This window comes from Cnephaeus nilssonii (genome assembly GCF_951640355.1).
Source record: "Cnephaeus nilssonii genome assembly, chromosome: X".
In the NCBI taxonomy this organism is placed as follows: Eukaryota; Metazoa; Chordata; class Mammalia; order Chiroptera; family Vespertilionidae; genus Cnephaeus; species Cnephaeus nilssonii.
This window is the reverse complement of record NC_137071.1, coordinates 12,114,596-12,141,011: the sequence shown is the minus strand read 5'-3', so window position 1 is coordinate 12,141,011 and position 26,416 is coordinate 12,114,596. Positions and strand designations below refer to the sequence as shown.

The 26,416-nt window shown below is 42.6% G+C and overlaps 1 protein-coding gene across 2 annotated transcripts in view; it reads right to left on the bottom strand.

The window, feature by feature from the left end:
* ZFX (zinc finger protein X-linked) overlaps positions 1 to 26,416 on the bottom strand; it is a 79,952-nt gene that overhangs the window by 41,663 nt on the left and 11,873 nt on the right. Inside the window, exon 1 of one of the 2 annotated variants that reach the window (XM_079764860.1) lies at positions 24,981 to 25,007. The exons of the other annotated variant lie outside the window; for it this stretch is intronic. The gene's annotated coding sequence lies outside the window, so the exon portion shown is untranslated. Of the gene's footprint in view, positions 1 to 24,980; positions 25,008 to 26,416 lie in introns of those variants that run through there. 2 annotated transcript variants of the gene reach the window in all.

Below are 26,416 nucleotides of genomic sequence, written 5' to 3'. Positions count from 1 at the left end.
TCAAGAATGGGGTCTCATCCATGCAACTGTAAGCAGCATGAACACAAAAACCTAATGTCAGCCTTCCTATTAGTTCTTCCATAATTACCATCAAATACTTCTGAGCCCACCAGTACAAAGCACTTAAGAGTGTCAAGGAGCACAAGTGAAAAAAAGGTTTCCTCAACTTAAAAGACCAGAAGTAGTTTACGTATTGATACTTTTATAATAAAAGAGCCCTTTGCCATTACTTTTCATGCATAAAGGCTTTGATGGGAAACGAGAAAAGGAAAGCCTATTTCTATTAATTACATTAAATAGACTTTTATTGAAGTCCAACAAAAATTAGCCCATAGATGATTATGCAGGTGAAATCAACTATACTTTTATTTTTCAAAAAAGGGAAAGTAACTTCTACTTCAAATCCATTTCTGGAAGGCTGTAAAGAACAGTGTATGATAAAAAGCATTTTACATGAAATACTTATGATAAAGTGAAGGCGCAAAGGAAGTGTGAACAGCAGAGATCAGAAATCATTCCATGTTGCCCTGGCTGGATAGCCCAGTTGTCCCAATATGCCAAGGTTGCAGGTTCAATCCCCAGTCAGGGTACATGCAAGCATCAACCAATGAATGAATAAATAAGTGGAACAACAAATTGATGTCTTTCTCTCTCTCTCTCTCTCAAATCAATAAAAAAATATTTAGAAATCATTCGATGTTATAATAAAATCAAAACACAGTTTATGAGAATATTCACAATAGAACCTTGAGGACACCTAAGATCACTGAATGCATTTGGTAATTAATCACTGGGTGATTAACCTGACACCTTGCACTTAAAGGACCTACTACAGCCTACTAGCCTTGATTGTTTTAGTATTAAGGACCTATAGAATTCTGGGCACAGGGAATAAAAAGATGTGGTACTTGGAGAAGTCTGAATAAGGAGGTTACTTATGGCAGAATAAAAACATTCTTAAGTCCTTCCATTTTCTCAAATAAAATTTGACTTAGGGACATTGAGAGCAGAACATTTCAAAGGTATATGCTGTGAATACAAAATAGATGATTACAAAGCAGTCGAGGGATTTTGGTTATGTGCTAAAATTTATTTGTTCCTTCAGAGCTGTTAATGTATATCAGATAGTTAAAAGCATCTACTCAAGGTTTTGACAATGTTTTAATAACTTAACTAAAAATTCCTGACATGTTTATAGGTCCTTGAGCCAGAAATAATACAAGGCCTTTCAATCATTTTTCCAGAGAAAGATTAGTCAGAAAAGAAGCTCTTAAAAAAAAAAAAAAGGAAAAATACTATTGATTTTCACTTCACATCACTAACTGCTGGAAATCCAAATAGAAAACAATAAGTTATTGGTTTATGAGAAAATATAGAGCTCAAATAATGTTGTGGTAATTATTTTATGTCCCAAAGGTTAAAAAATACTTGCTTTCCCCTAGGAAGGCTCTAGTTTTATTGAACTAAGCACACCCTATAACAATTAACCATCTATCTGATACTTGATACTCAAGTCATCTTATATGTACTTATCTTAACATGAGCAAGTTGCATCACGTTGGAATTCAGCAGGCTATAATTAATGCCAAGTAAGAATTTTTAATTTGAGTTTTTAAGCCACACACCCTCCCCAAGGGAAATAATTTTAAAATGAACAATGACTGACAATTAGGTGATTTTCAAACAGTATTTTATACACGAGTCATTAGTTGAATAAGACATTGTTTAATTCCTGAATATAAGTGAGAAAATAATGAGCATGCTGGGTGTCCAGATTGCTGCCTCTATGTACAATTTTCGACTAGGGGAACCACAGTTCTGAGAGACATGACTGGTTCCTGGGCTGGAGTGGAAAAGTACAAGATGAACCAGGAATATCTCCTCCTAACAGAAAGCTTACTAGGTGTCAAAAGGTGTCAGGAACCAGTTTAAAGAGGTGCCGGTTTGCTAAAGATTTAAAAATTTGAATGTCAAAAGAATAATTGCTATGAATTGAAATGCACCAAGTAGGTGGATGCGTTTGTAATGGCATTCTTAAAAATGATCAACTAGCCCTGGCTCGCGTGGCTCAGTTAGCTGGACATCCTCCTGTGCACTTAAAAGGGTGCTTCTTTGACTCCCCATTAGGGCACATGCCCAGGTTGCAGGCTCAGTCTCCATTAGGGGGTGTGCAGGAGGTAGCTGACTGATGTTTCGCTCTCATATCAATGTTTCTCTCTCCCTCGCCCTTCTTTTCTCTCTAAAAAAAAATAAAATAATAATAATAATAAAAATATTTTTTAGAATGATCAACTAGTGGTGATGGTTGCACAGCTTCGTGAATATACTAGAAACTAGTGAATTTTATGGCACGTGAATTATATCTTGTGGTGTGTGTTTTTTAATGATCACCTTTGGAGAATGCTACAGAACCAACTCATTATTTTGAAAACTAGTAAAGGGAAAGAGGAGGCACTTATACTGTCTGAACTGTTCCTCAGGTTAAACACATAGTTGATGAAGGGCATTTTCTTTTCGTAGAAGTATTTCAACGAATACATGAAGACTTGCTAGAGTTAGATATCACCATTTTGCAACCCCTAATGCATCAATGGACCTAGGCGACAGTCATCAGTGGCTGCTAAGCAGAGCGACAACCAGACATATGCCTCATGATGGAAGTACACAACACCACTGATACCGTTGTAATTAGCTGGTTATTCATAATAGGAAAGGTGCAACGGAGAAAGGCCAGGCGTTAGAAGCATGTCATTTGGGCAGCTTTAGCAGGAAGCTGCAACTTTGCACTCCCCAGGGAACCACAAGCCAATTCCCTGCAAAACATTGGGGGAAGGGATCTAACAAAAGGAAAATAGATGCATACCCCGTAAAGCTGGGGTGACCTAGAGGAGGTACTTGCCTGTCAATCACACCTGGGGACAGAGATGGTTGGCCAGAATGGGCTTGAGGACTGCAAACAGGCGAACATTCGGGAATACATAATACCCTAAAAGGAGCTCTCTCTCTGGTTGCTCTCTTGTCATGCTTGACTCTCGGCTTGCGGGGCGCTTTTTTTTTTTGCTGCTGTTTCCTTGCATTCACTCAGACGACCCATGGCCATGCGGACCCCACACGCAACGGACTGATGGACTGCAGCGGGAAACACAAGCTAAGCTAGCCTGATGCTGGCCTGGCCCCGGCTCCAACATGGAAACTCTGGACACTGGCCCTGATTTTAGTTCTGCTGAAGCTCCTGCTACACGTCTCTGACTGGATTAAGGGAAATGGGACTCTGGAAACCGAGGGATGAAATTACACAGAAATAAAGCTTTCTACTATATCTCATCCTCCCCTGTGAGCCTCAGAAAACTCCTTTTCTCTGGATGGCACAAGAATTCCAACCCCACTAGCAACCAGGGAAGAGGAGACCCCCTCCTATCCATTAGCACCACTAGCCAAAAAAGTCAAACCTGAACTTGATCAAGCCTCTAGCTCTAACTGCCAATTTACAGGAAATACAGGGGACATGGAACCGTATCAATGAAACCACAGGGATGCAATCGACTAAATCAAGATGGTGGGGAAACTCTGGGACCTGCTTTCTTCAACAACTAAATTCAGAGAAAAAAATTGGAGGAGAAACCAATAGATAAGAAAAGACTTAAAAGGCAGAGCGATCAATTGCTGTATATGCAACCTATTTCAATCTTGATTCAAGCAAGTGTAAAAAAAAAGATGAGACAATTGAAGAAATGTGAACACTGAGTGGATTGTTGTCAACAATGACAAGATACATGTTGATATAAACCAATTATTGTTAATTTGGTTTAGGTGTAATGATAGTGTGATTATATCTTTAAAAGAGTACTGATGTTTTAGAGATACATTATCAAACTATTTACAGATAAAACAGCTATCAGAGATAGCCTTGAAAATAATATGGGTGAGGACAGAACAGGGGTTGAGGGTGCAGTGGGTGGGGGATAGAATTAAAATAAGACTGGCCATGAGCACACAATTGTTGAAGCTGGATGATGGGCACATGAGGGTTTGATGTATTATCCTCTTTGTGTGTATATTTTAATTTTTCTTTTATTTTTTACATTTTATTGAATTTAATGGGGTGACATTGGTTAATAAAATTATATAGGTTTAGGTGTACAATTCTATAGTACATCATCTATATATTATATTGTGTTGACCAACCTAAGTCAAGTCTCCTTCCATCACCATTTATCCCCCCATACCCTCTCTTAATCCCTCTCCCTCCCCCCCCCGCCCCGCCCCCGCCGCCCCGCTTTCCTTCTGGTTGTATATTTGAAATTTTCCACCGCAAGTCTAAAAAACAAACAACAATACAGAGACAAAAATCCTTCAAATATCAAAGAATCTTTGGAGTGGGGCAAGCATTGCAGATATTAGTTGCACTTACTTTCTAAATCAATAAAACTAGACCACTTATGATTAAGAAAACTGCAGTGGTTTTCAAACTTGCAAGGGCACACCTTACTAAAGATGCAGACTCCTGGGCCTCAATTCCCAGAAATTCTGATTTTTAGTAGATCTGTGATAAAGCTCAGGAACCTGCAATTTAACCAGCATTTCAGGTGAATACACAGACCGGTGGGCACACACCAATGATACTATAAGAAATATTAGTACACCCTGGTAAACGCCTCTTTGCTCATATTTATAAGTTTCGCTTGCAGTATAAAGAAGTAAAATTGCTGGATATGGCACATTTTCAATATTACTCTCCAAAACGACTATACTAATATACATTCCCTCCAGCAGAAGAGAATTCCCAACTCCCCATTCCGTGGCCAATACTTGATGTGCTCATACTTTTTACTTTTTGCCAAGAACATAAGTATCTTACAGAATGACCTTTCAGTTAGCAACATTTGTTAAAGCAGCTCTTGAAAATTCTCCCACATTTTGAACAAAGACTCCTTTTTAACGACGTTTCATTATTGTAATTATTTTCATTATTCTAATTCAAATGACTTTTCACCCCAAAATGCTTAAATAAATATGCTCAAAGGAGTGACAACTAAACATTACATTTTAAGGCAAAAAATGTTCTCACCAGTAATCGGACATAATTCCTCGTCAGAGAATCTCATATGGAATAAATTTGAATTGTGCTCTGTGTTTACATGAACCACAAATGATTTTTACTTGTTTTTGCATTCAGGCATCAAGCAAATAGAAACAACCCAAATTGAGAGCAAAACAGGAAGAAGCAGCTGGCAAAAATGTGGAAAGTTTCGTAATTCTCAAAAAGGTGAGGCAAGCCAAGGACACAGTAGTAATCTGACTGAGTCAAATTAAGATTTCTATAAAGTGTGAATTGCGCATATGACTTCTAAGTGATCCAGCAATGGTACCCCCACTTTATGGTCATTATATTCAGGGAAAATTCACATGAAAATCAAGTGTCAGAGCATTACATGATCTGGTCTGGTCAGTTTGGGAAGGTTTTTGTTGGGTTGTTTTTTTTTTTGGTTTTGTTTTTAAATATATATATTTTATTGATTTTTTACAGAGAGGAAGGGAGAGGGATAGAGAGTCAGAAACATCGATGAGAGAGAAACATCGATTCAGCTGCCTCCTGCATACTCCCCACTGGGGACGTGCCCGCAACCAAGTTACATGCCCCTGACCGGAATCGAACCTGGGACCCTTGAGTCCACAGGCCAACGCTCCATCCATTGAGCCAAACCGTTTAGGTCTGGAAAGGTTTTTACTGGGGGAAAAAAAAAGACTTTGTGAGAAGACCCCCAAAAAATGGATTATGAACAAAAGGTTCAAACTGAACCTGTGCTCTGGAGCAGAGCTTCTCAAACTTTAATGGGCACACAGAGCCCCTGGGGATGTTGTGAAAATGCTCCTGATGCAGGACGGGGCCCGAGAGCCTGCATTTCCCACGAGCTCCAGGGCACTGCCGAGGGAGCAGGGCTTTCTGGGATCCTGCAGAGCTGTTGCTCCTCACTCTGACGTTGCATGAAGTCTGTTACTGAGAAATCCTGTAGCGCAAATCCCTGCTACTAGAAAGACAGTGGGACAAGGACAAGGCAGAAACCCATTTGGGGCTGGGCTTGTGGCAGCCCGTGGCTTAGAGTCCTCCCGTGGGCACGGTATGGCCCAGGAGCAACAGCTCTTGGCATTGATGCTGCATCACCCACGTCCATGCCCCTGGGAACTGGTGTTCAGATGTGGAGGAGAATGAAGAGAGCGTTGACACAGGGACAATGATCAACAAATTACAGGTGCGTGACGTTCCTGGCCAAGAAATACATGAGGAAAGATGTTTTCTTTTATTTTTTTTAATGTTCATTTATTGGAGGGAGGGAGGGAGGGAGGGAGGGAGGGAGGGAGGGAGGGAGGGAGGGAGGGAGGGAAGGAAGGAGGGAGGGAGGGAAGGAGGGAGGGAAGGAGGGAGGGAGGGAGGGAAGGAAGGAGGGAGGGAGGGACGGAGGGAGGGAGGGAGGGAGGGAGGGAGGAAGGGAGGGAGGGAGGGAGAGAGAGAGAGAGAGTTGTTGTTCCACTTATTTATGCATTCACTGGTTGATCCTTGTGTGTGCCCTGACCAGGAATCAAACCAGCAACCTTGGCATATTGGGACGATGCTCTAACCAACTGAGATAGCCGGCCAGGGCATGAAAGATCTTCTAGAAAAAAGGTTTTTCTGAGTTTAAGGGAGATCTCCATGTGTAGACTGAAGGAAGGAACTTACCCCATTTCAGGGAGGATTATCTAATGACACACACATGGCGATACGTTTTCGCTACAAAAGAAAACAGCCCGGGATCATCAAGACAGGAGAAAACATCATTTGCTCTGCACACTACTTGATGCTCTGCGTGACTTCTCCCTTTCAGACTTCATAGCATTCCAAAACAGGGTGGTGCTGGCCTCTAAGGTGACCAGATTCAGGAACTCCAACTATGTTGTCGGGATCCCTTTGCTCTCCAGCTGCCTCGGCTCTCATTCCTCCGGGGGGCCCACAGGCTTCCTCCAGACGTGGCACCCGCAGCTCCTGGCTCCCATTATCAGAGCTCAGTGACACCAGAAGAGAGAGATGGAGTCTCTCTCCTGGTTTCACCAGAGAAGGTCTCCAGTTGTCTTTCTGCCACGCGCTCGCCCTTGGATCCATCACAGTGGCCAAGAGAATGGAGTAAGAGAACTGGCCAGGGGCTGCGGGCACTGGGATTCGAAATCCCACCGGAATGAAAAGGGCGGAGTGAGAAAAATAAGCGAATCAAAGAGACGCTTGGCCAACAAATGCTAAGGGTACACGATGGGGAGGTCTAGGACTTGCCCCACTGTACAGATGATGGCAGTAAGGATTAGAGGTCAAGACACTTGCCCAAGGTCATGCATCCAGTATAAACTGAGGAGGCCAGAATACAAACCAAGGCAGGCCGACCAGCGTTCTTCACCGCTATGCTCCAAGGCAACAAAGGCAATTTGGTTTCAGACCTCTCTGCAATATCAGCTTTCAGAAGAAAACGGAGCAACAGCTAGACATTTTTCGAGAAAAAGGTTGTAACCAAAGATCCGTACACTCTGCCAAACTGTCTTTCACAATAATAGCTAACAAATATTACACACACACACACACACACCGTGTGACGGTCAGTTCTAAGAGGACCTCGGCACTACTACACCTGAGCTGGGGGAGGGGAGGATGGCGTCCCACTTCTAGAGTGACACATCCGTTTTACAAGAGGGGAACCGGGCAGGGGTCATCGGCCTGGGTCTTCTCTTGCTCCTCCTCCTGATTTAGAACCTCTGCCCTGTGAGCAAGCTGAAGCAGGGGGGATCAGGTGGGACCCAGTACCACGCTTAGTAGAACTGTTGCCCTCCTGGGGAGGCTGGGCAGGGGAGGGAGCTCCAGTCCTCTCCCCTGCATCTGCCTGGATGAAGCTTCAAGAGCTGATGAGAGATGAGAGATTCTGCCTGCCGGCTTGCCCTTCCTGGAGTGAAACCATGGTCTAAGACTGGCAGCGGGAAGAAGAGGGAGCCCCATCTTCTGGGCTGAATTTTCTTTTCTTTTTTTTAAATATTTTTTATTGATTTTTTACAGAGAGGAAGAGAGAGGGATAGAGAGTTAGAAACATCGATGAGAGAGAAACATCAATCAGCTGCCTCCTGCACCCCCCCCCACTGGGGATGTGCCCGCAACCAAGGCACATGCCCCTGACTGGAATCGAACCTGGGACCCTTGAGTCCGCAGGCCGACGCTCTATCCACTGAGCCAAACCGGTTTCGGCTAGGCTGAATTTTCCAATAGAGCTTTCATCACACTGAGTTGGGGAGTGGGAAGCAGTTCACGGCTCAAATGCTACAGACTCCCACTGTTCTAAGGTTTACGCAGGAGATTTTCTTGAATGAATGTTTCTATTTGCTGTGTGTCCTTGGGACAAATTCCAGAGAGTTTAAATGGTTGGGTTTTTTTTAAAAAATAATTTTCACCAGCTAAATGGTTCTTTTACTGGGGAGAGTGTTAGTAGAGACTTGTCACCTCAACAATTTCCATAGTCACCTCAATGTTTTGGAAATCGGCTGCCTCAATCAGGTGTTTTCTTTTTAAAGTGAAAAATACATTTGCGCCCTGACTGGTTTGGCTCAGTGGATAGAGCTTCGGCCTGCAGACTAAAGGGTCCCAGGTTTGATTCCGGACAAGGGCGTGTACCTTGGTTGCGGGCATATCCCCAGTGGGGGGTGTGCAGGAGGCAGCTGATCGATGTTTCTCTCTCATGGATGTTTCTAACTCTCTATCCCTCTCCCTTCCTCTCTGTAAAAAAATCAATAAAATATTTTTTAAAATACATTTGGTAGCGTTTTAAACTCATGATTCAAACATATTCCATGTGTTTCAATCCACTGCAATTACTTTTTTTGGTGCTCAAATTATACCAACTGTGGCTAATGGGAACTTCTTTAAGTTGGTTCCTGAGTCCTTCTGACATGACCCTGACAGTTGTTCACAGCTTTCTTGCTATTAAAATACTTGTGTACATTCCCTCCCCCAGACCCAGAGGATGCTTTTGAAAAACTTAAAAGTCACGCTTAGCAGTATCACAAAGAGTATATATGTCTTCCAAAGAAATGAATTCGATAAAAGCAAACAGTCAAAAGGGAAAACAAACAAATTTTTTAAATCACCACGGATAAGACATGGAAACAACCGAAGTGTCCCTGCAATAGAGGACTGGATAAGTGAATTAAGTCAGTCAGAAAAAAGCTAAGAACTCTATACTTTCACTCATGTGTGGGATATAAAACAGAAACTCATGGACACAAACATAAATAAATAAACCACAAAAATGTTAAATCATAAAACAAATAAAAATGATAAAGAATCATTAAAAATAGCATAGAAAATATGGCATAAATAATTAAACAAATGTAGTCGTGATCATGATAAATATAAATGGAATCTACTCCCCTATTAAAGATTAAGATTCACAAATTGGATTAAGAATTCAATCTTGCTATTTGGGACATGGATGGACCTAAAGAGTATTATGTTAAGTGAAATAAGTTGGACAGAGAAAGGCAAATACCATATGCTTTCACTTATATCTGGAATCCAAAAAAATAAATGAACAAACAAAACAGAAACAAACTCATAGATACAGAGAACAAACTGATGGTTGCCAGAGGGGAGGGAAGATGGGGGTTTGTGTAGAAAAGAGGAAAGGGATTAAGAAGTACAAACTTCCAGTTATAAAATAAGTCATGGGGATGTAATATACAGCATAGGGAATAGAGTCAATAACATTTAATAACTATGTACAGGGACAGATGATTACTAGACTTGCTGTGGTGATCACTTTGTAAGGTATATAAATGTTGGATCACTGAGTTGTACACCTGGAACTAATATAATATTGTATATCAACTATAATTAAAAATAAATTTTAAAAATAAAATTTGAATTTCATATTATTTAAATGAATCACAAAATGAAACAAAAAATTAACGTAAAGAAAAGGGGAAACATATAAAACAAATGCAAATTAAGAGAAATCAAAGATGCCGAAACCGGTTTGGCTCAGTGGATAGAGCCTCGGCCTGCGGACTCAAGGGTCCCAGGTTCGATTCCGGTCAAGGGCATGTACCTTGGTTGCGGGCACATCCCCAGTAGGGAGTGTGCAAGAGGCAGCTGATGGATGTTTCTCTCTCATCCATGTTTCTAACTCTCTATCCCTCTCTCTTCCTCTCTGTGAAAAATCAATAAAATATATTTTTTTTAAAAAGAGAAATCAAAGATGGAAATATTTATATATTAGTAGAATCTGACATTAAAAAGTGACACTGAGCCCTAGCCAGTTTGGCTCAGTGGATAGAGTGTTGGCCTGCAGACTGAAGGGTCCCAGGTTCGGTTCTGGTCAAGAGCATGTACCTAGGTTGCAGGCTCGATCCCTGGCCCTGGTTGGGACACGGGCAGGAGGCAACCAACCGATGTGTCTCTCTCACATCAATGTTTCTCCCTCTCTGTCTCTCCCCTCCCTTCCACTCCTAAAAATCAGTGGAAAAACATCCTCCGGTGAGGATTAGCAACAACAACAAAAGTGACACTGTAGTTTATAAAGCCAAAATATGAAGGATAGAAAATCATTTAATAATATGACTAATAAATCTGAAAACAAATATGCATACTAGACGATACCCCGTTTTTCCCCCCTAGTGCCCATGCAACATTTACAAGAATAGAATATATAGCTGCACTCACAATGGCACTTGAACAGGGTTTAATTGCTGAAGAAGGGACCCAAAAGGACAAAGCTTTCAAATGTACAGGGAAAGGACACACTATAGCAAGAGCCTGAAAATCAGAATAAACATCACAGCATGGGACTCCCAGCAGCAGTCTGGAGAGGCCAAGTGCAGGCTCCTTATCTCTTCCCTGCCCCAGGCCTAGAATCAGCCATTTCTTCAAGGAGTCCTGGTTCCATTTATTGGAGAATGGTGTTTAGAAACAAAGGTCTGGATGTGTTCTCATTGCTGCTGAGTGCCACTGCTTCTAGGCCATCTATACTACCTCACGTATACTTACATATCTATATTTCTGTATCTGCCAACTAGAGTACAGTATTTGTGTACAGTTCTTTTTGTCATTAGTTTTACATTATGTAGTCAAAGCACCATCTTTCTTTATTTTTAGGTATAATTGACCCATAATGGGTGTCAGGTGTACAAAAATAATGGTTCAATAGTTGATCACCACAATAAGTCTATTTAACACCCGTCACTGTACATAGTTACAGAATTTTTTAAAAATTTATTTTATTGATTTTTTTACAGAGAGGAAGGGAGAGGGATAGAGAATTAGAAACATCGGTGAGAGAGAAACATCGATCAGCTGCCTCCTGCACACACCTACTGGGGATGTGTCTGCAACCAAGGTACATGCTCTTGACCGGAATCGAACCTGGGACCCTTGAGTCTGCAGGCCAACGCTCTATCCACTGAGCCAAATGGGTTGGGGCCAGAACTATTTTATTAAAAAAAAATTTTAGCCGAAACCGGTTTGGCTCAGTGGATAGAGCGTCGGTCTGCGGACTGGAAGGTCCCAGGTTCGATTCTGGTCAAGGGCATGTACCTTGGTTGTAGGCACATCCCCAGTAGGTGTGTGCAGGAGGCAGCTGCTTGATGTTTCTAGCTCTCTGTCCCTCTCCCTTCCTCTCTGTGAAAAATCAATAAAATATATTTTAAAAAAATTTTTTAATGTAGCCCAGCCAATGTGGCTCAGTGGTTGAGCACCGACCTATGAACCAGGAGGTCGAGGTTTGATTCCCAGTCAGGGCACATACCCGGGTTATGGGCTTGATCCCCAGTAGGGAGAGTGCAGGAGGTAGCTGATCAGTGATTCTCTCTCATCATTGATGTCTCTCTCTCTCTCTCTCTCTCTCTCTCTCTCTCTCTCTCTCTCCCTCTCTCTCTCCCTCTTCCTCTCTGAAATCAGTTTTTTAAAATCTTAAAAAAAAAAAGACATCCATGTCTTAATCCCTGCAATCGATGAATGTTACATCATATGGCAAAAGGGACTTTGCAGATGTGATTAAGTTAAGGATCTGATGATGGAGATTATCCTGGATTATCCAGTTGGTCTTAAATGTCATCACAAGGGTCCTTAAGAGAGAGCTGTAAGAAAGTCAAAGGAGGTAGGAGGAGTCATGAGAATGGCCGAAAGAGGTTGGAATGATATGAGGAAGGAGTCAGCTAAGGAATACAGGAGGCTTCCAGAAGCTAGAAATATCAAGGAAACAAGTTTTCCCCTAAGGCTCCAGAAGGAACCAGCCCTACCACACCCTTAACTTTAGCCTAGTGAGGCTGATTTCAGACCCCTGGCCTCCAGAACTGTAAGGGAATACATTTGTGTTGCTGTCAGCCACCAAGTTTGTGGTCGTTTTTTACAGCAGCGATATTCCTATCGCTATACACATCCCTATGGCTTTGCCTTTTCCCAAATGTCACCTGAGCGGAATCATACAATACGTTTGGGTCTTTGGAGTCTGGCTTATTTCATTTAACAAAATGCATTTAAGATTCATCCATGCTTATGTTATGTATATTTTACCACTCAAAAGAGATTCATTCATGTTGAGTGAATCAATAGGTATTTCTTTCCCTCACTGACTAGTGTTCCATTGTAGTCATCTACCAGTTTATCATCCACTTGCTGAAGGACATCTGGTCGTTTCCAGTTTTTGATGAAGAAAGCTGCTATAAACATTTGCACATAAATTTTTGTGTGCACATAAATTCTCAATTAACTTAGCTACTAAAACTCATAGGTATTCATAGCTTTTAGGACATGGAGATGTAAATTTAAATACCATTACCCAGGAAACACATTATTAAGTAGTACAAACAAAAAGAATCACCGGCCTTTTAAGGCCAAGGTTACATTCACAGAACAAGCCATAAGTTCTGATTTCCAGATGTCTTACAAGACCCAAAAGTATTATATGGTTAGACATAACATTTTCAAGGACATTTTAAGAAACAAGAAAATCATCTTATTCTGTTTCTGGAATTTCTTTCTTCCTTCCTTTCTTTCTTTCTCTCTTTTTTTTAAGAGAGAGGAAGAGATAGAGAGAGAAACACCGACCAGTTATCTCCCATATGTGCCCTGACCAGGGATCGAACCCGCCACCTTTTGGTCAAAAGAACAGTGCTCCAACCAACTGAGCCGCACTGGCCGAGGCTGTTGCTGAGATTTCTTACCCCAGCAGTTAGGAGGGCCTGTGGGTTTCCAGTTCAAATGCTGGAAATAAAGACAGCTCTAAGAAGATTAAAACTTAATATGGAGCCCTAGCCGGTTTGGCTCAGTGGATAGAGCGTCGGCCTGTGAACTGAAAGGGCCCAGGTTTGATTCCAGTCAAGGGCACATGACTGGGCTGTGGGCTCGATCCCCAGTGGAGAACTTGCAGGAGGCAGTCGATCCATGATTCTCTCTCATCATGGATGTTTCTATCTCTCCCTCTTCCTTCCTCTCTGAAATCAATAAAAATATATTTTTTAAAAAATAAATAAAACTTAATATGGGAAAGAAAGGAGCAAAATAGAATTATAAACAATGAAAAATGACCATGTAGTGTTATCCATCTATAGTGTGAATTAAAAAAACCTGACAATGAGCCCTGACCGGTTTGGTTCAGTGGATAGAGCATCGGCCTGCGGACTGAAGGGTCCCGGGTTCGATTCCGGTCAGGGGCATGTGCCTTGGTTGCGGGCACATCCCCTGTGGGGAGTGTGCAGGAGGCAACTGATCAATGTTTCTCATCGATGTTTCTAACTCTCTGTCCCTCTCCCTTCCTCTCTGTAAAAAAAATCAATAAAATAAAAAAAAATTTAAAAACCTGACAATGAATATTTGAATTTCTGATTTATTATATTGGCAATACATTCACCCCTGGTCCTTAGTATTGTCTGCTATGAAACTTGTCAAATCGTTTCATAAACTCAGTAAAACTTATCTGCTTTTTCCAACAGATGTGCAAATTACACCTATGCCAGTGGAGTTTTGCCTGAACAAAGAAAAAAAGAAGTCATTCAAACATAAAAATGACAAAAATTTTTCCATAAGGGCCAAAACTACAGAGGAAGAATTCCAAGTCACAACCCCCAATGCAAACTCAGGTATGAGTCACATAATACCCAAAAGGCTTGTAAAACCACCTACAAAGTGTATAACAAATATTTGTTGGTATATGGGACTCTCTCTTACTTACAAGCTAACAAGTTAGCCTGTTTCTATTCCCTGGAAGCATAGTAAGTTTGAGCATCATCAGCATATACTTGCATGGGTTCCCCACTTCCTCAAGTCCCACAGGGGGGATGTGGAGGGGCCCAGATGGACACACTCTGTACCCAATGAGAGTTTGCATCACAGCCGTGGGGGTACGGGCACCTCCAAGGCTAAGACCCGAGACTGCAGGTTTGTGTGTGTGGGATCACTCCATGGGGAGTGAATTTTTATTTTATTTTTATAAAGGGTCAGGAGGATCTCTGGACAGCATTCCGCCAGGCCGCTTACGCTGCCGGCTCTCAGTAGCAGCTCTCCTTGAGACTGGGTGACTCCGGCGGGCTGAGAGGACTGGACGCCGCCATCTTGTGGCTATGGGCGCCACCATTTTGTCTTGGAGTGACAGTTAATTTGCATATTACTCTTTTATTAGATAGGATCTCCCTAACTACTCTGTCCCCACTGCCTACTTAACAGATAGCAGGCACTGAATATTTAGTGATTTTTGGAGAGGGAGAGGGAGAGAGAAACATTGATGTGAGAGTGCAACATCAATCAGCTGCCTCCTTCACACCCCCTATCCAGGATTGAGCCTAAAACCCAGGTAGGTGCCCTGACGGAATAGAACCCAAAACCTTTCGGTGCATGGGACAATGCCTAACCAACTGAGCCACACTGGCCAGGGCTGAACTCACATCTTTTATGGCAAACCTGCTCTCTGTCCGAGGAGATAGCATCTCATCTCTCCAGGCAACTCCCTGCAAATATGGCCTTGAGAGATGAAAGCCCAGGTAAAGAGGATCAGGGCCTCGCATTCTTGGCATACAAAACAAGAACATCAGGGACACTCTGGGCTCTGACAGATTGTATCTCCCAACAATATTATGCCTCGAGAGAAAATAGGCCATCTCTCCTTCCACATGAAGTGAACAATAAGACATAATGCTCAAAGTTTTACCCCTAGCAATATTTCCCTTCACCACTGCTTTCAGGGGCTAGAATGCAGCCATCCATTTTTACCCAGTGACAGCAAACTGTGCATATACCAAGCCTGTGTTTTGCTGTTGTACAATCATAGAGAACTTTCTGGAAGCCATAAATGTGAGTTAAGGAAGAAGTATATCAGAGGGAGCAAGTACCATAGCAGGGTTGTTTGTTTTTGTGTGTGTTTTTTTCAATATATATTCATCTTTATTTTCCCATTATCAATGGAAATATTACATGAGAAAGGGTTTTATTTTTAAATGAAAATTCTATAGAAAGTTATTAATAGTATTGTCTTCTATGTATTTCCTAAGATGGTGGTTCCCTTTCGATTAATATGTCTATCTTTTCATAGGGTTGGGGTTTTTTGTTTTGTTTTGTTTTGTTTTTGAGAGAGAGAGGAAGAGAGAGACAGAAACACCAATGAGAAACAGTAACATCGATTGGCTGCCTCCTGCACACCCGCTGCTGGGGACAAGGGATGGAGCTTGAAACCCAGGCATGGGCCCTGACCAGGAATCGAACCAGTGACCTCCTGGTCCATGGGTAGATACTCAACCACTGAGCCACACCGGCCGGGCTTCATAGAGTTTTAATAATATTAGCCTCACATAAGCAAAATAAATCTCACACACACAAAAAATGACAAACGTTTGAAGGATATCCAAACTTTAGCTTGCCACCATTAAGCCCATGGGAGTTTAAAGCACTTCTTCATACGCATTACTTGTGCTTCCTGACTAGCTGGGACTCCATCACATGTACAACGTTATCATTTCCTAATGGAATATAAAATTGTCACATCCAATTTTCTTTTGCCACGGATCAGAAAACACCTATTACCTGGTAGTCATTTCAAGCGGCATACACCCCTCTCCTTCCACGTTCCACATTTCCTGCCTTCGCTTTCTGAGTGAACCCGCCCAGAAACTGGAAGGCAAAGAAATCTGTAGATACAGTCCCTTCCCAGGGGCACAGAGCAGACAGAGAGGAGTGGAGTGGATCTGGAAGGGCAAATGGGAGATAGCCAGCACAGCCCATAAATGGCATTGATGTCACTGGTGTGATTTTCTAAACCATTAAACCATTCTTGGTAAAGTTCCAAACAAAACAGCACACACTCCTTTCAGTTTGTATAGTGGTTCCGTTCCTGGAAAATTCCAGGATATTAAAACTGTGCATAAAAGACTGTGAGTTATGCTCGCTTCAGCAGCAATATACTAAAATTGGAATTATACAGAGAAGATAAGCATGGCCCTGGTGCTAGAATGACATGCAGCTTTGTGAAAGCATTCCATATTTTTTAAAATTCAATTTCAGAAAAAAAAGAAGAAAGTACTTGGAGTTTAGATGCAAAATGAGATTGGGTTTAGGTTCAGACAATTACAAATAGGTTTTTCATATATGTGACTTTCTAAGGGGGACATTTGAAAATTACATAAGAGGTAGGAAAATCTGTCCTTGTAAGAATGTCACATGCATTGAAGAACATATGACATTCTTGGCTCCTTCCCATTAACTGCCAGGAAATCCCTGCCAGGGGAGTCCTGTCAATCACTGTACCAACCCCACATGTGTTCAAAGCACACCCTTGGGTGGCGCTACCCTCAGTGAGACCCACTCTCCTAAGTGAAACATTCTTCCTTGCAGAATTTGAGCTCGATATTTCATCCTCTTAGTGTCTGGGGACAGCACAAAATGGAAGAAATGACTTCTCAATTTATGGGTCCTTGTTCAATCCAACACACTAAAGTCTCTGGCCCAGTTACCGAACATTGACTGCCATTTCTGGCGACACATACTTGTGAATTTGAATTTTCTGATTTAGTATCAATAAAAACCAAGAAAATAACTGGATGTGAAGCTCACGCTTCATATGGAGCCCGATAAAAGTTTTCAAAGAACCGTATTTCATGTCACTTGGTATTAACCTGTAACATTTTTCTACGTTTAACTTATACATTTTAAGTAATAAATACACATTATATAAAATTACGAAATATAGACACAAAAGTAAAAACATCACATACTGTGGTAGACAGGAAAATGGCCTCCCCTCTAAGATGTCCATGACTTAATCCCTTGAATCTTTTTCATGGCAAAAGGAACTCTGCAGGTGTGACTAAGTTAAGGATCTTTTTTTTTATTATTATTGATTTGAGAGAGAGAAAGAGAGAGAGAAGGAGAGGAGAAGAGAGGAGAGGAGTGGAGGGAGAGATCAATTTGTTGTTCCATTTATTTATGCATTCATTGGTTGATTCTTTCTTTAAAAATATATTTTATTGATTTTTTACAGAGAGGAAGGGAGAGGAATAGAGAGTTAGAAACATCGATGAGAGAGAAACATCGATCAGCTGCCTCCTGCACACCCCCTACTGGGGATGTGCCCGCAACCAAGGTACATGCCCTTGACCGGAATCGAACCTGGGACCTTTCAGTCTGCAGGCCGATGCTCTATCCACTGAGCCAGACAGGTTAGGGCTCACTGGTTGATTCTTATATGTGACCTGACCAGGGATTGAACCCACAACCTATCAGCACAATGACCTAACCAACTGAGCTATCCAGCCAGGGTTAGGATCTTGAGATAAGGAGATTATCCTGGATTATCCTCGTGGACCCCATGTAATCACAGGGTCATTATAAGAAAAAGCAAGATGGTCAGAAGACAGAGAAGGTGATATGAAGATAGGAGCAAATACCGGAGTGATGCGGGCAGAGCCAAGGAATGTTAGCCGCCTCTAGGTCAGGCGTCCTCAAACTACGGCCCGCAGGCCACATGCGGGTGTTTTTGCCGTTTTGTTTTTTTACTTCAAAATAAGATATGTGCCGTGTGCATAGGAATTTGTTCATAGTTTTTTTTTTAAACTATAGTCCGGCCCTCCAACGGTCTGAGGGACAGTGAACTGGCCCCCCGTTTAAAAAGTTTGAGGACCCCTGCTCTAGGGGCTGGAAAAGGCAAGGAATGGGTTCTCCCCTGGAGCCTCCATTAAAGTCTGTGGTGTTTTAAAATCTATCATCTCTCTACATTTATTAATTGGCATTCATCTTTGAAGTAGAGCTCCCCTTATCCATTGGGGATATTTGGTTATTGAAATACAGATTCTACTGGAAAGGCAAAAAAAAAAAAATGCTTCACTCTTTACTATTAATAGCCAAATTACATAGTAAGAGTTGAATGATCGCTGCCTCAAATGGTGACAAGTAAACATTTTCAGACTTTTGAACATCATTATTAAACCACGGATTTTCATAGATTCCACCTGTTTCAATTCATTGCCACCATGAGTCTTCATAATTCTCTAAATGCCCTGACTCCGGCCAGTGCAACGGGACCCCACTAATCTTTGAGAACTACTGATTTCTAGCAGAACAAAATATCCCTGGCTTTCCTTGTACTTTTCCTGTCCCAGCCCTGGAATAAGCTATTTCTCCAAAAGGCCCAGCTTCCTTTAACTGGGGAATGGTTTTCAGATACCACAACCTGAGCACTAGGGGGGTTCATTATTCGAACATGACAATGAATGGTGGCAATGCTTTTAGACCATTTCAATAGACAGAACTAGAAAATTCACATATTGTGGCTGACAGCCTGTAGGGTGGCCCCCATGATCCCTGCCTCCTGGTGTTCGTGCTTCTGTGTGCTCCCCTCCTCATGAAAGTGGGAGGAACCATGACTCGCTCCTAGTCGTTAGTGTATGACAAAGGTGACAGGTTGCATATAGTATACTAGAGGCCCGGTGCATGAAATTCATGCACGGGGAGGGTGTCCCTCAGCCCAGCCTGCACCCTCTCCAATTTGGGACCCCTCGAGGGATGTTCGACTGCCCGTTTACAGGGATTGGGCCATGGGGGTGTGGCCAGCCTGGGTGAGGGGCTGATGGCTGTTTGCAGGCTAGCCACAGCCCCTTCAGGGTAGGGGGTCCTGCTGGGGTGCCTGGCCAGCCTGGGTGAGGGGCTGATGGTTGTTTGCAGGCTGGCCACACCCCCGGTGACCCAAGGTCCCAGCCCCTCCTTTTTTTCTTTTTTCTTTTTTCAGCGCCTCCTTGACCGGAGGCCAGGGCCGGCTGGAAGCAGATATCTGGGATTTATTTATCTTCTATAATTGAAACTTTGTAGCCTTGAGTGGAGGCCATGGCCGGCCAGGGCAGGCAGGAAGCTTGGCTCCCTCCATCACCAAGGGCACCCCAAGCCTCCTGCTCACTCCAGCTTTGTGGCCACCACCATCTTTGTTGGGTTAATTTGCATACTCGCTCCTGATTGGCTGGTGGGTGTAGCGGAGTGATGGTCAATTTGCAAGTTTCTCTTTTATTAGTATAGATGATTGTAGTATGTATGACTGTTGCCAGCCTTACAAAGAGACTATGTCCCTTGCTGCCTTTAAAGAAGCTCCCCGCCATGCTGAGGGTTGCCTGTGGAGAGGGCCACTGGGCAAGGAACTCAGGGCAGACTCCAGCTGACAGCCAGCAAGAAACTGAGACCCTCACCTCAGTCCAGCAGCCCGCAAGGAATGAAAAGCTGCCCACAACCACGTGAGCAGGGAAGCAGACGCAACTGGAGCCTGGGCGGGCACCTTAACTGAAGCTTTGTGAGTCCCTGAAGCAAAGCATCCAGCTAAGCCATGCCATGCCCAGACTCCTGACCCGCAGAAAAAGAGAGAGAATAAATGTGTCTTGTGTTAAGCCTCTAAGTTTGTGTTAATATTGTTAAGTAGCAGTAGATAACTAATGTACTATTTAATAATGGGTTTATGTGAATATTTCCAATTCAATTTTAATATTATAGTGGTTTCTTTAATTTCTTGGATTTTATCCTAATATTTATTTTACAAATAATGGATCTTCTGGCCCTATCCCCTGGAGGACTGCACACCAAATTGTGAATAAAAGCTGAAAATAAGGGATCTCCTCTCCTTTCTATTTTTTCATTCTTCCTCTCTTTGAAGGGGGACATTTATTCATTAATATTTTTTCTCCTATGGCCTTGCTCATTTAAGTAAACTAAGTCTATGAAATAACATCAAAATAATTTTAGCCCTAGGATTCCTTTAAATTATTACTGTAATATTTCTTATTAATGTAGTACTTCATGGTTTAAAGTGAATTTTGCATGTATAAGTTTCTCTAGTAAATTTTGGAACAACATTCAATTAATAGAAATTTTATTTAGGCAAAATTAGAATACAAATTATTTGCTTCTCTCTAACAGTGTTTATTTCCCCAAACAAGGCACACTAATGCTTTTAAAATGTATTTTTTAAAAAAAAAAACAAACAGTTAAATACATAGTTTGAGACTTTGTATTTTTTTTTGTATTTTTAATAAATATATGAAATAGAAATTCAAAGTCCAAGCTCTGGACAACCATTTATGATGAACAAAGATGTGCCTAATTTAAACCAACCACTTTTTTTTAAATATTTAGTAAGGAATATTTATTTTATCTTTAAATTATACAAGTACATTAATATTTGTATTATTTCTGCTCAAAAATTAAATGTCTTCAAACATCCACTTGAAATGATGTTATTAATACTAATAAAAGAAAAATACTCATTCATTTTTAATACTTATTTATCACTTTCAGGTTTAGCACACGACGTTATAGAACAAATAATTCAACCTGACAAATAACATTTCCCAAAAGTACTATTTTCAGTAACAATTTTTCTCTATTGACTGAGACTTGACAATAAATATTGTAAAATATCTCACAACCACCCTGCATATGGGTCAATAAATATTACTGTAATATATTTCATAGAAAGTAGCAGGACACGTTTTATAAAAGCTTAAGAAACAATGGTTAAGTTCTCCTGACCAAAAATATACCCACTAAGGAAGAGATTAAGTTATGTAAGTCAAAGCATTTTCTGGCACAACTTCATATGTTCCTTAAAACTCTGTTCTGTCATGAAACTGTTTTTTTCTAGATTATTAGTGCATTAAAGAGGTTGAGGGAACATTGAGAAAAAGGTCTAGGTCTAGTATAGAACCTGGCATATCAATCCAATTAATGGTAAATAAATAAGTTGACAATTACTGGAAGGAACATAGGAAGGAGTGCAAAGGGTCTAATGAATGACCTTAAGTGGCTTTAAGTTACTCTGAAATATATTTAAGGTAATAAAGAAATACAAAGCAAAAAAAAAAAAAAGAAATACAAAGCAATGAAGGACTGAAGGAAGTTAGCCAAAACCTTAGTGAAGACTGATTTCCATGAATCAATGAAAGAAATAGGTTATAAACACAAAAATGAAGCTTACGTAGACTGTGGGTACAACCTCTACTTTAAGATTTTGGAATCCATGTCATTTTGTTTATAAAAGGACTAGTCTAACCTTTGAGATTGTGAGAAACAGGAGATCTACACTCAGATCTCACAACTTATCCACTCTTTGACCAAGCAGCAACTTCAGTCAGGAGAGACAGCAATTGTCACTGGGGTGCTATTGGGCTCAACAGGAAAAATACTGCACTCTAGGGAGCATTATGGATGGTTGTTGATACTTTTTTTTTTTTTGACACAGAGTGAAACTACAAAACATTAATGATAAAGGGAATCTTAAAAGCCACAAGAGAAAAGAGGTATTATCACTAAGAAATGAAAATTAGATAACCGACAGACTTTGTATAAGTCACCAACTGCTGCCAGAAGACAGTGAAATGATATTTTCAAAGTGAAAAGGGGCAATTATTACCAACATAGCATTTTATACCTAGATAAATTACCATTATAAAGGCAAAAATACAGACATTTACAGACATAAAAAGTAGTTTACCACTAATAGAAATACTGTGGATGTGCTGATTTATGGTACCAGCCAAAATGGAATAAGCCCACTATAGTCTCTCTCTCCCACTTAAACAACTATAACCTCTGGGGGGAAACACACAAAAACAACTACCTGAGAACTCTGAAATGTCAGCAAAATCAGGTGCATTAAGAAGGGAAGTAAAAATTTGAAGAGGTGAGGGGTGAGTTACCCATATATTTTAGCTACTTTCTCTCCCAACATTGATCAGAGAAGAAATCTCCAGCAGAGCTTGCTTATACAGTACAATGAGAATACCGCCAAGGAACGCTATACTCTGGCCAGACAACTGAGAAAAGGTGCCCCTGAAAGCTGGAAGTATGGAAGGAATCACAAAAAGGAGATTGCTGGAGAAGGAGTTAATTCTGTTCACGAACTAGCACAAATCCCAGACTCAACTCTGAGCTGAGAATGCATGGGACAGACCCAAAGTAACAAAGCAAAGACTTTGAGAACGAAACTATTATCTAAAACACCCCTCAACCTAACTCCTGAGTAGAGCACATGCGGGTAAGACCAAAGTACCCGAGCAGAGGCTTTTGAACTGACATTGGGACCACTGCACACAAAGCTTGTAGTCTGAACCTAACCAGGTTGACTGCCTGCTTTAAAAAAAAAATCTCACCCACCAGAGGACTTTAACAGGACCCAGATTCTTTTTTTTTTTAATTTCTTTATTTATTAAGGTGTCACATATCTGTCCTCATCCCCCCATTCCCATCCCACACCCCTCCCCACAGATGCCCCCACCCCCCTGTTGTCCTTAACCATTGGTTAGGCTCGTATGCATGCACACAAGTCCCTTGGTTGATCTCTCCCCCCTCCCCCCACCCTCCCCTATCCTCCCTCTGAGGCCCGACAGTCCGATCGATGCCTCCTTGTTTCTGGGTCTGTTCTTGTTCATCAGTCTATGTTGTTCATCATTTCCCCTAGATGAGCGAAATCATGTGTCACTAGAGATATACTTATAAGAACTGAATGTGAGACGAGCAATAATAGTTATGATGACAGGCAAATGAATCAGTCTGTAGTAAGTTTCTTTCTGGACCAACAGTTCTTTTGAGACCCAATTTCAATGTCCACCAGTACCTTATGTGTACATGTCGGCACTAACTTTTCAGCTCTGGATGGTGGACAAATGGTGGTAATGCAGGTCCGACTCCCTCTGGTTTGGTCTCGCCCGGACCCGGGAGCACAGCCTCACCCGGACTCAGGGGCGCGCGGCCTCACCCGGACCCGTGCTCCAGCCTCACCCGGACCCAGGGGCGCGTGGCCTCATCCGAACCCAGGGGCGCACGGCCTCACCCAGTCCCGGTGGCGCATGGCCTCACCCGGTCCCAGGGGCGCATGGCCTCACCCGGATGCAGGGGCGCGCGGCCTCCCCAGGACCCAGCGGTGCGCGGTTTCACCCGGACCCGGGGGCGTGCAGCCTCACTCGGGCCCGGGATCCAGCCTCACCCAGACGCAGGGGCGCGTGGCCTCTCCCAGACCCAGGGGCGCGCGGCCTCACCTGGGCCCGGGACCCAGCCTCATGCGGACCCAGGGGCGCGTGGCCTCTCCTGGACCCAGGGGCGCGGCCTCACCCGGACCCGGGACCCAGCCTCACCCGGACCCAGGGGCGCATGGCCTCACCCAGACCCGGGGGCACGCGGCCAGGACCCAGATTCTTACAACATAAGATTCATAATATCCAGTATACAATCCAAATTATTTGACATACAAAAAATCGAGAAAAACGTGGCTAATTCCCAAGGGAAAAGACATTCAACAGATGCCAAATCCAAGATAACTCAGATGTTGAAATTAACAGACAGACTTTAAAGCTGTTATAATTATGCTCTATGAGGTAAACACGCCCTTTAGATAAATGAAAATATAGTTCTCAGCAGAGTAAAAATAAACTTTAAAAATTACCAAATGGAAATTTTAGAAGGTAAAAATACAATATATAAAATAAAAAATTCACTAGATGAGCTCAATAGAAGTAGATGTGTTAATATATATGTATATACACTGAGTGGCCAGATTATTATGATCTCTGAATGCATAATAATCTGGCCACTCAGTGTATATCCTATATAATAAAAGGCTAATATGCAAATTGTCCCCTCAACCAGGAGTTCGACCAGCAGGCAGGCCGGCCAACTGCCCATGTCCTCTCCCCCTGGCCAGGCTGGCCGGACCCCACCCATGCACGAATTCATGCACCGGGCCTCTAATATATATATATACTGAGTGGCCAGATTATTATGCGTTCAGAGATCATAATAATCTGGCCACTCAGTATATATATCCCTTATTTTATATATAACATGAAATATCACATATATTATATTTATATAATATATATTATATATTTTTATAGAGAGAGAAAAGTGAAGATTATGTAGGTTGTGAGTACAACCCCTACTTTAAAAGTTTGGAATCCATATCATTTTATCTATAAAAGGGGATTAGTCCAGCCTTTGAGACCATGAGAAACTGGAGCTCTACAGCCCCGATTTCACAACCCACTCGTCTTTGGTCAAAAAGCAGCCTCAGGAGACACAGCAATTGTCTCAAAAGTGCTATAGGCTCAACAGGGACAATACTGCGCTCTAAGGAGCATTCTGGAAGTTTGTGGGTAAGTTTTTTGAAACTGCAAAATATCACTGACAAAGAGGGGAGAAAATGCCCCCCCCCCCCCGCCACACACACACACACTCACACACACACAATTGTGGAGCTGGCAAATCCAAAATCTTCAGGGCAGGCCAGCGGGCTAGAGACCCAAGGAAAAACAGCAGTGTTAAGTCCAAAGGCAGAATTTTTCCTTCCTCAGGGGAGGTCAGTTTTTTCACTTAAGGTCTTCAACTGATTAGATAAGGCCCACCCACATTATTGAGGATATTCTGCTTTACCATTGACTTAAATGTTAATCACAATGAAAAGAAATACCTTCACAGATGATCCAAGGTGGTGGCAGAGTAGGTAGAAGTCACACTCACTTCCTCCTAGGACCAAACTGAAAGTACAACTAAAATAAAGGAAAATCAACCTAAATAACCAACTGAAGACTAGCTGAACAAAAGTCTTATTATTCAAGGATTTACAGAAGAAGCCATATCGAGACTGGTAGGAAGAGTGGAGATGTGAAAAGGACTGGACCCGTACCCACGTGCAGTGGCTGAAAATCCAGAGGGATATCTCAGCTGCAGAGGTTCCCCCTGCCAGGAGCATGGAGTCTCAACCCCAGCAGGGCTCCCAGCCCAGAACACTAGAGCCGGGAAGAGGAGCCCACGTAACATCTGGCTGTGAAAATCAGTGCGAATTCTGTCCACCAGGGCAGTGTTCGGCCAACTCATTCGTCAACAGAGCCAAATATCAACCGTACAACGATTGAAATTTCTTTTGAGAGCCAAATTTTTTAAACTTAAACTTCTTCTAACGCCACTTCTTCAAAATAGACTCGCCCAGGCCGTGGTATTTTGTGGAAGAGCTACACTCAAGGAGCCAAAGAGCTGCATGTGGCTCTCGAGCCGCAGTTTGCCGACCACTGCACCAGGGAGATGGGAGTCTGCTAGAAACCCAGACACCCTCTTAAAGAATCAGAGCACAAAATCTCACTCACAGCCACTCACCGTGGGCTCCAAAGGAGGGAAGGAGGCTCAAAGAAGATTGGATAGTCTGGGTTGTGTGGCTCCGAGGAGAGAGCTGAAGGGACAGCCGTCAGGGGCCCTGTTCGGAGTCCCTCTCTCACGTTCCCACAGATGCAATCTTTCCTGGGTTAAGCACCCACTCCGGTGGTTACAGCCTGGGGGAATGTAATAGCCCCATCTTCCTGACTCCCAGTTGCCCCACCCTGCCGAGCTCAAGCCCTGAAGAGGAGTCAGATACCTGTGCCAGTGGTGTAGAATTTCTTGAAGGCCTCTTGAGGATGAACTCAGGGGGTGTCAGAGACTGAGTTATATGACTCTGGGCAGAGACCACGCCTCCTACCACGAACCTGACTGGAGCTTATCCCCAGAGAAAATCCACTAGCCCCACCCTCCCAACTCCCAGTGGCCCCTCCCTGCCAACCTGGTGTCCTGCAGAATTGTCACCTGGCTGTGGCAAGCCTGGGCTTGCAGTGCAGAGTTTCTAGAAAAGCTCTGGGAAGAATCAGGAAGAGACTGAATTCTGTGCCTCTAGGGCGGGTGCCAATTTTCCCTCACATGCCTGACCAGCACCATCATTCTTGTGTATAGCCCTCCCTTCACACGGCCAAGTCTTGGTCTCTGTGGGTCTGATGAACTCTGCTGGTCTCACCCTGAAAACTCCACGAGACCCTGCCCCACTACACAGGTCTGCAGGCACCCGGATGGTGGCGGCTGACCTTGGTGTACTCTGGGACT